Genomic DNA, 16,232 nt, shown 5'->3' on the forward strand with positions numbered 1-16,232 from the left:
CTAGAGTCACAGACATATCTAGAACACTTATTAACTGAATATCTAGGAACCATGGCCCAGCCAGGAAAACACACAAAATTAAGCACCAATTTATCAAGTTTAGCAGTGTATAGCAAATTCTTCCCAGTCAGTGCTGCAAAGAGAAGAAAACAGACTATGCTATTAGGACACTTCAGAGACGGCCTCAGTGGTCAAGAGTAGTTCACAACAGGAGTGATGGGTGATGTAGATGGCAGGTACCCTTGAAAAGAGGTGATGGAAACAGTATTTCTGCCCTGTGGCCTTTCTATCCCAAAATCTACATCTTCAAGCTTATTATGAGGAAAATCTTCTAACAAATGCAGCTGATTAACTTTTCATAAAACTCTGTTCTCAATCCCACCTTACTCACCAAAATCCTAGAGGGCATCTGTATACCAGCCACGAGGACAAAGCATACAGCATAGTTCCTTGATGATAACGTGAAAATGGCAAGAGACCTCAAGAATTCTGCAGAAAGATTAGAAATTAACTAGCAACAGTATAGACTGTAATGATTCCATGAATTGTTTAAAGTCCATCCTTCAAATGTCACAGAGCTTGGCTATGTCACAGAGAATGGGAAGTTGTTTATACTGGCTTCACAAAGCCTATGTAAATCAAAAATAATATATTCTTCACAAAATGTAAACAAAAGGATGCTCAAGCATTTCATGAGAAGTACAATTCACATACTGTTATTTTCTGATGCTATAATACTATACAGAAAATAACTTTAACAACTATATGGGGTGTCAGAAATGAACTTTCAGGCAGGTAGTATAATGTGCTCTCTCACTCTGCCCTTACCTCTATACAAAAGGAGTAAGGTTTATTATTATAAAGCAAAACATCCAGTAATTCATTGGAAATAAAAGGCAATAGGTTCATTGAGAAAATTAATGTTATTCAAACCTACCGCCCTCTGGCACCCCTTCATTATAAAAAGCTCCATTAAACTTATATAATCACTGTAGGAGGGAAGCAATAAGATTCTCCATGGAGAGAGCAAATTTTCAATGCAAGAAATCAATATTCTTGGACTGACCTCAAAAGAAAAGCCTAGAAGGAAAAGAAATCAAATAACCTACCACTGGCAGCATGTGACGCCATGTAGTTAAGGCGAAGTCTGTTGAATCTGGCAACCTCCTTGTCGTTTGGTAGATAAATCTCTTTACCAGAACTCTCAGGTCAACTAAAATGCACACCAGACATATCTGGGGCAGCCTGCATCAGCCGAGGAAGCGCTGTTGGTGGCCACAGACATGGTGGATCCAGGTAGAGGAAACTCTGAATTAGGCAGTCTCTAGTTTAATTCCTATCCACGCCATACCCTGCTCTTTCTTTCTCTGACTCTCCATCCAGCATTTGGGGTTTCAGGGTGATTAGACTATACCCACTCAGTCATAAATTCAAAAATAAACATGGATTAAGTGTGTGTGTGTGTGTATGTGTGTGTCTAAGCTGGAACTGTTCTTACCTTTCAGACAGATGGCTATGAATTCAAATAATTTGCTCTGGGGGAAATCTAAACATATTTTATCTGCCTGCATCCCAGTCAATGAGAAGCACCACAGACAGCTGGAGCCCATGCCCACACTGCGAGCCATTAAATACCCTATGGTTCTCGTTAAAGGAAATTATTTTCAACTGCATGCCAGGTGGTGCATTCCCACAATGCATTAGGAGGTTGAAATGATGTGTGAGCAAGGGGCTTGTGTATATACAATACACACATGTATGAATAAAACCTTAAATGTGCACAAGCAATAAAAACAAAGCCCTGACAACTTTTAAAAAGAGAAAAAAGGAGGCATGGGGTGAGATATGATTTCTCTGCTTTTATGAACTTGAGTCCCCTGGGGTTGAACCAGAAAACAAATTTAATAAGGTAATTTATTTTAAAATTTTATTTTACAAAGAAAATGCTTTCTGCATTACTCAACTTGATCTATATGAAGGCAGCCGGCTTTTACAATCTGAAAATACTTTATTTCAACAAGATCCTGAGCCTTCTCAGTTTAGGAACTGTATGCATGTCTGTCCTTAAGGCGAGCCTTAACAAATTACAACACTTGTTTTTGAGATATTTATGCATACACAAGGAACCCATGCAGCCCCATCTTAAATTTGTAAAATACTTTCTCCTGCACAAGGCAATTTGTGGCCACTGACTTATTTCTGATCTCAATAGCCCTGGAAATTAAATTAAACAAGCATTTCTCATTGCATTTTTGAGATACTACCTTAGGCTTCCCGTATTCTCATGTTTTGATGGTTTCTTTATTTTATTTTTAAAGACAATTTAATTAAAATATAATTACATCACTTCTCCCTTTCTTCTCTCCAACTGTTCCCATTCTCAAATTGATAGGCACTTCTTTATTTATTATTACATATATGCATATATACATATATACATATATATGTGTGTGTATATAATTTCAGAGATGACCATTTTTATATTGGATAACTAACTATGGGACTCATTCCTGGGAGAAGCTAATCCTTCCTCTCAACAGTCACCAGTTGCCTATAGATCAACTTATAAGGGTGGGACTCCATTGAGATGTTTTTACTCTTCCCTGTTAGCATCTCTTTTGACATTGTCATGGTTACAGTCTTGTTTATGCAAACATTTCTAAGAGATGCATTCTCACAGCAGATCTCCTGGTTCCCTGTCATTACAATCTCTCTGCTTCTTCTTCCACAATGTTTCCTGAGCCATAAATGCTGGAGATGTGCTGCAGATGTATCCGTTGGGGCTGGACTCAACACAATCCGTCGATGTCTGCATTGTGTCCAGTAGCACACATGGGCTTTAAAAAGAACCTTGTTCGATGAAGGATAATAATTACAATTGTCTATGGGTATAAACATAGGATTTAAAATAGAGGAGTTAAGAAATTATGCTGGCCTAGAAACGTGATAGTACTAAATTCTGTTTTAAAATCCATGACCTCACTAGCTCTGGGAAGTTCCCAGTACCGACCATGTTGAGCAGGCCTTAAAACCACACAGACAGCTGGTGGTTATTACCAATATGGGAGCGCCACAATTGCACCTTAGTGGATATCTTGCCATATTGGTCGTTGTTGTGGTTCATATTTGTCACAGCTAGGAAGGACTATTAATTGCTTCTCTCTTTTGTCAGCTTCCACAGTGCTATTTGATACCATGGGATCTATACCACAGGAATGAGGCATTCAAGTTAGATCCAGCTCAAATAATCTGAGTCTCCTGTCCCAAGTGTATGACGTGTTCTTAACATCAAAGGACAGCAACAATAGTTGTGTATTGTTTTGGAAATGATTTGGACTACCCTGACCACTTGAAAGAAGGCTCCTCGTGCCTGCTACTAGGATTCTTTTCAGTCTGTGATTCTTGCTGGGAGTATTTTCAGCCCAATTCGCAGGCATAACTTCCTTAAGATATATTGCACACACACACAAACACAGACACACACACATATACACATGTGCGCATGCAGATATATGAAGAGAGATGTGTGCATAGAAATGCACAATTATATATCATGTATGCTTTTGTAAAATTATAAGTATAAAATAGTATGTTTACTTGAGGCATGATCACATGACTTTAGTGATATTTGTTCCTCCTCTATTTTCTGTTTGTGCTAAGCTTCCTGCCTCCTCTCCAGTTGGAGCCTCACTCTTTTTTTTTTTTTTCTGTTAATATTTTTATATCACCTATACCTCCTATTTTCCACTCAAGCTTACCCGACTCCCAATCTATGGTCCCTTTTTACTCTCTTGGTTTTCTGCTTGCTTTTTACTCTCTTGATTTTTTCCATGCTGCCTACTTACATTTGAAGATTTGGAGCTGAGCTAAAATCCCCAAATGAGAGAGAACATATGGCAGTTGGCTTTCTAGGTTTGGGCCACCTCATTCAATATAATCTTTTCTGGTAAATCACGTTACCACTAAAGTTCATAATTTCATTTTTTTAATATCTGGATAGTGTCCCATAGTGTATATTTGTTAACATTTTTACTATCCATTCATCAGCTGAAGGACATTTAGATTGTTTCTATTTCCTGGCTACTGGGAATAGAGAAGTGATGAACATGCCTGAGCAAGTATCTATGGAACAGGATTTTGAGTCCTTTGGAATACCAAGGAATGGAATCGCTGTATCTTATGGTAGATTTATTTTTAGATTTTGAGGATTCTCCATAGATTTCTGGAGTAGTTCTTTAAATTATAATCCCACCAACAGTGAATAAAGTTTTCCCTTCTTCCACAGTCTAGCAAGCATTTATTCTGTTTTGTTGCTCTTTGCCATTCTGGCTAGAGTAAGATAAACACCTCAGGGCTGTTTTCATTTGCCTAACTACTAAAGATATTTGAAACATTTATTAGCCATTGTCTTTCTTTTATAGAGAACTCTCTATTAAGGTCCTCATCCTATTTCAAAAACTTAGGCTATTGGTTCCCTTAACTCTGTTCTTTGAATTCTTTGTATATTCCAAATGTTAATCCTAATTCAAATATATAACTGGCACAGATTCTATTCCATTCTTGGGATTTCTTTTTCACTTGGTTTGCTGTTTCCTCACCTGTAAAGAAGCTGTTAGAGTTTATGAAATCATATTTTGTCAATTGTTAGCCTTACATCCTGGGCAAATGGGGTTCTATACACAAATTCTTTTCCTACACCTTTCCTTCATCATTAGGGCACTATTTCTATATATTTTTCTAGCAGTTGTAATGAGCTGGGTTCTGAAATGAGGTCTTGGATCCACATGGATCTATTTTTATTTTCTATTTTATTTTTTGGTGCAGTGTGATAGGTACAGGCCTAACTTTATTTTTGTGCATATGAATATCCAGTTTTCTCAGCACGTTTGTTGAAGATGCTGCTGTCTTTTCTCTGATATATGTTTTTTGTCTCCTAATCAAATACCAAATGGCTGTAGTTATCAGTACTTATGTTTTGGTCTTCTATTTTACTCTATTGGTTTGCATTTCCGTGTTTGTCCTAATACGATATTGTTTTCATTACTATAGGTTTATAATATATCTTGAAGTACTGAATGGCAATGCCTCCAGTATTCTTTTACTCAGGATTGTATATTCTATCTGTCAACTTTTTTGGCTCCATGTAAATTTTAGAATTATTTTTTCTACTACTGTGAAGAATGCTGTGGTCATTTTGATTGAAATTACATTGAATCTTAAAATTGCTTTTGGTAGCATGATCTTTTTAACAATATTAATTCTATCTATAAACAAACAGATGTCTTTTTATTTATTGAAAAAGATACTAATCTTTTTTTTTGGAGATTGAAGTTTTCATTATAGAGGTTTTTCACAGCTTTGGTGAGCTTATTATAAAATATTTTATTGTCTTTGATGCTATTGTAAATGGGAATGTGTTTATGATCTCTTTGTGTGTTTGTTCTTGATATATAGAAAAACCTACATAATTTTCTAAGTTTATTTGTTCATGCTATTTGTTGAAATTATTGTTTCTAGACATTTTCTGGTAGAATTTTTGGGGTTTCTTGTATATAATATATAATCTGCAAGTAGGTACACTTTGACTTTTTTCCTGTTTGTTTCCCATTAATTTTATCCTCTTGCCTTACTGCTCTACCTGGTGTTTCTATATCGAAATTGACTTGTTACTGATTTTTTCTTTTCTTTTTTATTATTCTTAATATTATTATTAGTTACATTTTATTAATTCTGTATCCCAGCTGTATCCCGCTCCCTCATTCCCTCCCAAACCCACCCTCACTCCCTCATCTCCTCACTGCCTCTTTCCAAGTCCACGGATTGGGGAGGATCTCCTCTCCTTTCATCTGACCCTGTTTTATCAGGTATCTTCGGGACTGGGTACAAAGTCCTCCTCTGTGGCCTAGCAGGATTGCTCCTCCCTTGGGGGGTGGGGAGGTCAAAGTGCCTACCATTGAGTTCTTGTCAGAAATAGTCCCTATTCCCCTTACTATGGGAAACCAATTTGTTACTGAACTACCACAGGCTACATCCGAGCAGAGGTTCTAGGTTATATCCATACATGGTCCTTGGTTGGAGAAGCAGTTTCAAAAAAAAAAAAAAAAAAAAAAACCAACCCTGTGCTAGATATATTTGGTCCTTGTGGAGCTCCTATCCTTTCCACGTCATACTAATTCCCCTTCTGCCGAAGGTTTGGATATGGGTCTTAGTATTTGTTTTGAAACGCTGCTAGGTAACCTAGAGTCTTTCAGATGCTTTCTGCAGTAGACTCCTGTCATACGTCCAATGCACATCCCATTTGTCTTTCTAAGTAAGGATTGATTATCTAACCCTGTGTCTGCTTTCATGTTTACCTCCTTTAGGTGTATAGACTTCCTTATGTTTATCATATCTTGTAGGTCTATATAAGCGAATATATTCCATGTTTGTCTTTCTCCTTCTTGGATACTTCACTCAGAATGATCTTTTCTAGATCCCACCATTTGCCTGCAAATTTCATGATTTCCTCATTTTTGATTGCTGAGTAATATTCTATTGTGTAAAAATACCACAATTTCTGTATCCATTCCTCCGTTGATGGACATCTGGGTTGTTTCCAGATTCTGGCTATTACAAATAAAGCTGCTACTAACATGCTGGAGCAAATGTCCTTATTGTGTACTTGAACATCTTTTGGATATATGCCTAAGATGGAATAGCTGGGTCTTGAGGAAGCACTAGTCCTAATAGTCTGAGAAAGCGCCAGATTGACTTCCAAAGTGGTTGTACTAGTTTACATTCCCACCAGCAATGGAGGAGAGTTCCCCTTTCTCCACAACCTCTCCAGCATGTGTTATCACTTGAGTTTTTCATCTTGGCCATTTTGACGGATGTAAGGTGAAATCTCAGGGTCATTTGATTTGCATTTCCCTAATGGCTAATGAGGTTGAGCATTTCTTTAAGTGTTTCTCTGCCATTCAACATTCCTCTATTGAGAATTCTCTGTTTAGCTCTGTTCCCCATTTTTTAATTGGATTAGTTGGTTTGTTGCTTTTCAGCTTCTTTAGTTCTTTATATATACTGGATATTAGTCCTCTGTCAGATAGAGGGTTGGTGAAGATTCTTTCCCAATCTGTAGGCATTCGTTTTGTTTTGATGACAGTGTCTTTTGCTTTACAGAAGCTTTTCAGCTTCATGAGGTCCCATTTATTTATTGTTGCTCTTAGAGCCTGTGCTGTTGGTGTTCTGTTCAGGAAGTTGTCTCCTGTGCCAATGAGTTCTAGGCTGTTCCCCACTTTTTCTTCTAATAGATTTAGAGTATCTGGTTTTAGTCGAGGTCTTTGATCCACTTGGACTTTAGTTTTGTGCTGGGTGATAAATATGGATCTATTTTCATTTTTCTGCATGTAGACATCCATTTGCAACAGCACCATTTGTTGAAGATGCTGTCTTTTTTCCATTGAATGGTTTTGGCTTCTTTGTCAAAAATGAAGTCTTCATAGGTGTGTGGGTTTATTTCTGGGTCTTTTATTCGGTTCCATTGATCCACCTTTTTGTTTCTATGCCAATACCATGCAGTTTTTATTACTATTGCTCTGTAGTACAGCTTGAGATTGGGGATGGAGATACCTCCAGATGATCTGTTGTTGTACAGGATTGTTTTGGAGATTCTGGGTTTTTTGTTTCTCCATATAAAGCTGAGAATCTTTTTTTCAAGGTCTGTAAAGAACTGAGTTGGTATTTTGATGGGAATTGTGTTGAATCTGTAGATTGTTTTTGGCAGGATGGCCATTTTTACAATGTTAATCCTACCAATCCATGAGCATGGGAGATCTTTCCATCTTCTGAAATCTTCTTCAATTTCTTTCTTCAGAGACTTGAAGTTTTTCTCAAACAGGTCTTTCACTTGCTTGGTTAGTGTCACCCCAAGGTACTTTATGTTATCAGTGGCTATTGTGAAGGGTGTTGTTTCCCTTATTTATTTCTCGGCCCTATTGTCTTTGGTATACAGGAGGGCTTCTGATTTTATTGAGTTGATTTTGTATCCTGCCACTTTGCTGAAGGTATTTATCAGCTGGAGGAGTTCTCTGGTTGAATTTTTGGGGTCACTCATGTATATATTATATTATCTGTGAATAGTGACATTTTGACCTCTTCCTTACCGATTTGGATCGCCTTGATCTCCTTTAGTTGTTTTATTGCTCTGGCTAGGACTTCAAGTACTATGTTGAAGAGATACGGAGAGACTGGGCAACCTTGTCTTGTCCCTGATTTCAGTGGGATTGATTTAAGTTTCTGTCTATTGAGTTTGATGTTGGCTATAGGCTTGCTGTCTATTGCCTTTACTATGTTTAGATATGTGCCTTGTATCCCTGATCTCTCCAAGACTTTAAACATGAATGGGTGTTGGACTTTGTCAAATGCTTTTTCGGCATCTAAGGAGATGATCATGTGGTTTTTCTCCTTCAGTTTGTTTATGTGGTGGATTACATTGATGGATTTCCGTATGTTGAACCACCCTTGCATGCCTGGGATGAAGCCTAACTTGGTCATGGTGGATAACATATTTGATGTGTTCTTGTATTCGGTTTGCAAGTATTTTATTGAGTATTTTTGCATCAATGTTCATAAGAGAGATAGGTCTAAAGTTTTCTTTTTTTTGTTGGGTCTTTTTGTGGTTTAGGTATCAAGGTGACCGTGGCTTCATAGAATGAGTTTGGTAACGTTCCTTCTGCTTCTATTTTGTGGAATAGTTTGGAGAGAATTGGAGTTATCACGTCTTTGAAGGTCTGGTAGAATTCTGCACTGAATCCATCTGGCCCAGGACTTTTTTTGGAAGGGAGACTGTTGATGACTGCTTCTATTTCCTTGTGGGAAATAGGACTAGTCAATCTTTTTATCTGATCTTGACTTAATTTTGGTAAATGGAATCTATCAAGAAAATTGTTCATTTCTTTTAGATTTTCTAATTTTATGGCATATAGGCTTTTGTAGTTTGACCTAATGATTGTTTGGATTTCCTCAGTGTCTTTGTTATGTCCCCCTTTTCAGTTCTGGTTTTGTTGATTTGGATAGTTTTTCTCTGCCTTTTAGTTAGTTTGGGTAAAGGTTTGTCTATCTTGTTGATTTTTTTCAAAGAATCAGCTGTTGGTTTCCTCGATTCTTTGAATATTTTTATTTGTTTCTAATTGATTGATTTCAGCCCTGAGTTTGATTATTTCCAGCCGTCTGCTCCTCTTGGGTGCATTTGCTTTTTTTTTTTCTAGGACTTGCAGTTGGGCCATTAAGTTGCTTGTATGAGATGTCACAAATTTCTTCTTGAAAGCACTTAGTGCTATGAATTTTCCTCTGAGCACTGCTTTCATTGTATCCCATAAATTAGGGTATGTTGTACCTTCATTTTCATTGAATTCTAGGAAGTCTTTAATTTCTTTCTTTATTTCTTCCTTAACCCAGCTATCATTGAGCAGCAAGTTGTTCAGTTTCCATGTGCTTGTAGGCTTTTTTCTAATTCCATTGCTATTAAGGTCCAGCTTTAGTCCATGGTGGTCAGATAGAATACAGGGGATTATTGCAATCTTCTTATATGTTCTATTTTGGAGAAGGTTCCATGAGGTGCTGAAAAGAAGGTGTACTCTCTTGAGTTTGGGTGGAAAGTTCTGTAGACATCTATTAGGTCCATTTGATTTATGTATGTGCCTTTACTTCCTTATTAGGTTTCTGTCTAGATGATCTGTCCCTTGGTGAAAGTGGGGTGTTGAAGTTTCCCACTATCAAGGTGTTGGGATCGATGTGTGATTTAAGTTTTAGTAATGTTTCATTTATGAATGTAGTCATTCTTGTATTTGGGGATAGATGTTCAGAATTGTGATGTCCTCTTGGTGGATTTTTCCTTTGATAAGAACCTAGTATCCCTCTTCATCTTTTTTTGATTAATTTTGGTTGAAAGTCTATTTTATTAGACATTAGAATAGCTACCCAAGCTTGTTTTCTGGGTCCGTTTGCTTGAAAGGCATTTTTCCAGCCCTTTACTCTGAGGTAGTATTTATTTTTGTTGCAGAGGTACGTTTCTTGGATGCAACAGAATGTTGGATCCTGTTTCCGCATCCATCCTGTTAGTCTGTGTCTTTTTATTGGCTAGTTGAGTCCATTGATGTTGATAGATAATAGTGACCAATGAATGTTAGCTCCTTTTGTATTGCAGTTGGTGGTCTTACTGTGTTTCATTGCTTGTTTTCTTTTCTTTTTTTGTTGGGATATTATCTGTATGCCATGTTTTCTTGGGTGAAGTTGTTTTCATTGGGTTGGAGTTTTTCTTCTAGTATCTTCTGTAGGGCTGGGTTGCTGTGTAGATATTGCATAAATTAGTTTTGTCATGGAATATTTTGTTTTCTCCATCTATGTTGATTGAAAGCTTTGTAGGGTATAGTAGTCTGGGTTGACATATGTGATCTCTTAGAGTCTCCATGACACTTGCCCAGGCTCTTCTGGCTTTCATAGTTTCTGATGAGATGTCCGGTGTGATTCTGATAGGCCTACCTTCATGTGTTACTTGGCCTTTATCCCTTGTTGCTTTTAATATCTTTTCTTTGTTCTGTAGATTTAGTGTTTTGACTATGATGTGACTTGATGTATTTCTTTTCTGGTCTAGTCTATTTGGTGTTCTGTAGGCCTATTGTATATTTATGGACATCTCTTTCTTTAAGTTGGGAAAATTTTATTCTATGATTTTCTTGAAAATATTTTCTGGACTTTGGAGCCTGGAGTCTTCTTTTTCATTAATTCCTATTATTCTTAGATTTTGTCTTTTCATGCCATCCTTGATTTCTTGGATATTTTGTGTTTGGGACTTTTTTGATTTTACTTTTTCTTTGAGAGAAGTATCAATTTCTGCGTGCATATCTCCAGCTCCAGAGATTCTCTCGTCCATCTCTTGTATTCTGTTGGTGATGCTTACCTTTGTGGTTCCTGATCTTTTCTCAAAGTTCTCCAACTCAAGGCTTTTCTCAGTTTGTGTTTTCTTTATTGATTCTAATTCTGTTTTCACACCTTGCACCATTTCCTTCATCTGTTTGAATGTGGATTCCTGTCTCTCTACGATGGTCTCTATTTTTTTGTTCATTTCCTTTTTATATGCCACTAATTTTATCTCTACTTGTGCCTCTATTTGTTTGGCTATGTTTGCCTGTGTTTCTTTAAGAATTTTGTCTATTTCTTCTTTCTTTACCTCCAATTGACTGGCCAAATCTTTGAAAGATTTGGTCATCTCCTCTTTAACTGACTGAATTTGCATGGTTATTGTTCTGAGAGAGTTGTTTGTTTACTCTTTATGAGCCTCAAATAATTGGGTTAGCATAGCTTTAAAGTCATTTTCCTGTGCTTCTGATGAATTGGAGTATCCATCAAATTTGGGGGTTGCTGGTGAGGTCATGATGTCCTGATTTATGTTGGAAGTGTTCTTCGCCTACCCCTGGCCATTGGCTTATCTGAAACCTTCCCTGTTTGTTTTTGGATTCTGCAGATCAGATGGTACTGTCTCTCTCTGGCATCTGGAGAGTTCTTCAGGAAGCTGAGAGAGGTCCCATGTTCTCAGCGTGTGCTGAGGACTAGCTAGCTATACCTGTGGGAGAAAATTACGCAGGCGCGAAAGGGGCAAATGCAGGTGAGTGTGTGTGTGTGTGTTTGTGTATGTTTGTGTGTGTGTGTGGAAGTGTGCATGGAAGTGTGTCTCGAGGGACAGAGTGATAGAGAATGTTGAACCCTTGAGTGTGTGGGAGAGGCTCTGCACTGTATATGTAACAGGCATTATGATGGTCACGGCGCAATTTCTGTCATTAACTGCCTTAACTCCTCAATTGGACCCACAGAGCAGGGGCTTCAATGTCCCAAGTGACCCTCTGTTTCCTAAAGTGGGTATGTGGGTGGGAGGGGTTCGATGCCTGGCTTCTGTTTTAGAAGGAGCCTGGATCTGGGGCTCTGCAGATTCTCAAGGGTGCACTCACTCTGAGGCAGGTAACTTGGCAGGGATCGGGGTATCCAGACTCTCTGCTCTCTGGTTTGGCCCTACTTCTTTGATGTGCTCCACCAGCTCAGTGCTGTTGCCAGGTTAGGAGGTCCCGCTGCAGCTGGAGATGGGGATGCCAGTCCAGATGTTTTCTGGTAAAACCTGGGGGCTCTCCACTGTGCTCTCCAAGCTTGGGAGGCCCAGTGCCTGATGTGCTTAGCTTGTATGGCAGGTCTGCTTGGCTCTGGTGGGTATATAGCGTATTATCTGTCACTGAGGGATTGGGCGGGCCGTGCAGTGTCTGAGTGACCCTGTGGGGCCAGTATGTTGGCTAGCAGACCCTGAACCCTGGGATGATGGTGCCATGGGTCTGGCCCCACAGTGCAGGGGCCTCAATGTTCCAAGTGACCCTAATTTTCCCACAGTGGATATGTGGGTGGGAGGGGACCGATGCTTGGCTTCTATTTTAGAAGGGGTGTGGATCTGGGGCTCTGCAGACATGCAAAGGCGTACTCACTCTCAAGGTGATCACTTCATCAGGGATTGGAGTAACCAGACTCTCTGCTCTCTGGTTTGGCTCTGGTTGATTTTAGGCTGAAGGCCTGATGTGCCCCGCCAGCTCAGTGCTGCTCTGCTGCAAGGTTAGAAAGTCCCATTGTAGCTGGAGACTGGGTTGCCAGTCCAGATGCTTTCTGGGAAGTTTTAGGGGCTCTCCACTGTGCTCTCCAAGCTTGGGAGGCCCAGCACCTGGTGTGCCTAGCTTGTATGGCATTTCTGCCTGGTTTTGGTGAGTATATAGCATATTCTCTGTCACTGTGGGATTGGGCGGGCCATATATTCAGTGGCTGGGTGATCCTGTGGAGCTAGTATGGTGGCTAGCACACTTGAGCCCTGGGAGGATGGTGCCACACGGGTCTGGGACTCCAAGACTACTGCTGGCAGTTGCCGCTGAAGGGCTAGGAGCTCTACCTCAGCTGCTGCTGACCCCAGGCAGTTAGTTCTGCCCTGAGAATCTCACTGAGTGCCGAGGAGGAGGGAGGTCTGAGAGAGGGGAGTGCCGGGAAATCAAAGGATCATTTTTTTCTCCTTCCCCAAACAAGCCCCTGGGTGACCCCAGACCAAAGTTCTCACCTCATGTGATGTTCTCTGTTGTTTAGAAAACCTCACCATTGTTTTCCTGGGTTCAGAGGTCCTTTCACTCACCAACTCAGACGTTCAGCTCTTCCACAGCTCAGAAACTGTGTGCTAGTCACCATCTTGGTTCTGCCCTCTATCTTTGTTACTGATTTTTAATGAGGTTGCTTCATATTTTCTCCACTTTAGTGATGGATTTGTCACACATAGCCTCCATTGTGGTGATTTGTGTTCCTCCCTCCAGTCCTACTTTCTCTAGGACTTAATGAGAGTATGTTGGATTTTCTCAAAGAAAACTTTTTTTCCTCAATTGAGATGATCATGTGATTTTTGCCCATTTATATGATTTACTAGATATATTGAGTTATGTATGTTGAAGCAACCCTGCATTTTAAGGATAAAGTCAACTTGATCATGGTATATGATATTGACATGTGCTTAGATGTGTTTTATTGAGAATTTTTATATCTCTGTCCATCAAGAATATCTGGCTGTAGGTTTGTTTTTTTTTGTGGTTGTGGTTGTATCATTTTCTGCTTTGGGTATATAATGCCATTGGGAGTTATGTTTCTGTTTTTATTTTGTATTTTGTATTTTTTAACTTTTATTAATTGCATTTTATTCACTTTGCATCCCCACATAAACCCCACCCTCCTCCCCTCCTAATCCCACCTTCCCTTCCCCTTCTTCACGCATGCCCCTCCCCAAGTCCACTGGTAGAGGAGGTCCCCCTTTCCTTTCTTCTGCTCTTAGTTTAAGAGATTTCATAAGGAGTGGCTGCATTGTCATCTTCTGTGGCCTGGTAAGGCTGCTCCCCCCTCAGGGGGAGGTGATCAAAGAGCAGGCCAATCAGATTATGTCAGAGGCAGTCCCTCTTCCCGTTACTATGGAACCCACTTGGACACTAAACTGCCATGGGCTACATCTGTGCAGGGGTTCTAGGTTATCTCCATGCATGGTACTTGGTTAGAGCATGAGCCTCTGGAAAGACCCCTGTTTTCAAATTTTCTGGTTCTGTTGCTCTCCTTGTGGAGTTCCTATCCTCTCCAGATCTTACTATTTCCCACTTCTTTCTTAAGATTCAATACACTCTGCCCAACAGTTGGCCATAAGTCTCAGCTTCTGCTTTGATAGTCTGCGGGGCAGAGCCTTTCAGAGGCCCTCTGTGGCAGGCTCCTAACTTGTTTTCTGTTTTCTTCTTCTTCTGATGTCTATCCTCTTTGCCTTTTGGGATGGGGATTGAGCATTTTAGTCAAGGTCCTCCCTCTTGATTAGTTTCTTTAGATGTACAGATTTTAGTAGGTTTAGCCTATATCATAATGCTATATGAGTGAGTATATACCGTGTGTGTGTCTTTAAAGAGTATTGGTTATAGTTCTTCATTGAAAGTTTGGTAGAATTCTGCTGTGAACCCAGACTTTCTTTACTCAGGAAGATCTTTATTACTTTTTTCAATTTCCTCCTTTATTATAGATATGATTAGGCTGTTGATCTCTGCTTGGATTAACTTTGGTAGTTCAAATGAGCAAAGAAATGCATCCATTTCTTTTTAACTGTCCAATTTAATGGAGTACAGGCTTTTAAAGCTTTCTTCGGGGATTGTAGCTTTCTTTGTAGAACCATACCTCAAGGAATATACCTCAACATAAAAGAGGCTATAATCTGGCAAACCCAACAGCCAACATAACGAAAAAGGATAAGGACTAGAAGTGAACTCATTAAATGAGAAAAAAGACAGAGTTGTTCACTAGCCCCAGATCTTATAAATATAGAAGTACTAGCTGTAACAATAAGGCAAGAGAAACTAATTCTAAATTTCTTTGGTGTCTGTTGTAATGTTTCCCTTTCATGATGATTCTCTTAATTTGGGTCCTTTCTTTTGGTTAGTTAAGCCAAGGGTCTCTCAGTCTTGTTTTTCTTCTCAAATAACCAGCTTTTAGATTCATTGATTCTTTGCATTGTTTTCTCTGTTTCTATTTCATTAATTTCTGCTTTTGTGTCTTGTTATCTCCTGGGTTTGAATTTGGTTTGTTCTTCTTTTCAATTCTTGAGTTGCATCAATAGGTCATCTATTTGTGATTGTTCTGATATTTTAGTGTAGGCACTTGAGGAATAAACATTTTTATCATAATCTTTTGTTTGTTTGTGGGCTTTATTTTTATTTTTTAATTTTTTTATTAATTACACTTTATTCATTTTGTATCCCCCCATAAGCCCCTCCCTCCTCCCCTCCCGATCCCACCCTCCCTCGCCTTTCTGCATGCATGCCACTCCCCAAGTCCACTGATAGGGGAGGTTCTCCTCTCCTTTCTGATCTTAGTCTATCAGTTCTCATCAAAAGTGGCTGCATTGTCCTCTACTGTGGCCTGGTAAGTCTGTTCCCCCCTCAGGGGGAGGTGATCAATGAGCAGGCCAATCAGATTATGTCAGAGGCAGTTCCTCTTCCCATTACTATGTAACCCACTTGAACACTGAACTGCCATGGGCTACATCTGTGCAGGGGTTCTAGGTTATCTCCACGAATAGTCCTTGGTTGGAGCATTAGTCTATGGGAAGTTCCTGTCTTCAAATTATCTTGTTCTGTTGCTCTCCTTGTGGAGTTCCCATCCCCTCCAGCTCTTACTATTTCCCACTTCTTACATAAAATTCCATTCACTCTGCCCATCAGTTGTCCATCAGGCTCAGCATCTGCTTTGACAGTCTATACTGCAGAAGCTTTCAGAGGCCCTCTGTGGCAGGTTCCAAGGTTGTTTCCTGTTTTCTTCTGGCTTTCAGAGGCCCTCTGTAGCAGGTTCCGAGGTTGTTTCCTATTTTCTTTTTCTTCTGATGTCCATCCTCTTTGCCTTTCAGGATGGGGATTGAGCATTTTAGTTAGGGTCCTCTCTTTTGCTTAGTTTGTTTAGATGTACAGATTTTAGTGGGTTTATTCTGTTGTATGTTTATATGAGTGAGTATATACCATGCGTATCTTTTTGCTTCTGGGACAACTCACTCAGGATGATCCTTTCCAGGTCTCACCATTTAACTGCAAATTTTATGATTTCCTTCTTTTTCATTGCTGAGTAATACTCCATTGTATAGATGTACCACAGTTTCTGCATCCATTCTTCAGTTG

The 16,232-nt window shown here is 39.4% G+C and overlaps 1 long non-coding RNA gene across 1 annotated transcript in view; it reads left to right on the top strand.

The window, feature by feature from the left end:
* The window catches only part of LOC129690534 (uncharacterized), a 50,731-nt gene that overhangs the window by 12,809 nt on the left and 21,690 nt on the right, over window positions 1-16,232 (top strand). Inside the window, exon 2 of the long non-coding RNA XR_008722296.1 lies at window positions 11,501-11,641. This is a non-coding gene — a long non-coding RNA (uncharacterized LOC129690534). The remainder of the gene's footprint in view (window positions 1-11,500; window positions 11,642-16,232) is intronic.

This window comes from Psammomys obesus, unplaced genomic scaffold (assembly GCF_907164565.1).
Source record: "Psammomys obesus unplaced genomic scaffold, mPsaObe1.curated_primary_1811, whole genome shotgun sequence".
NCBI classification, from domain to species: domain Eukaryota; kingdom Metazoa; phylum Chordata; class Mammalia; order Rodentia; family Muridae; genus Psammomys; species Psammomys obesus.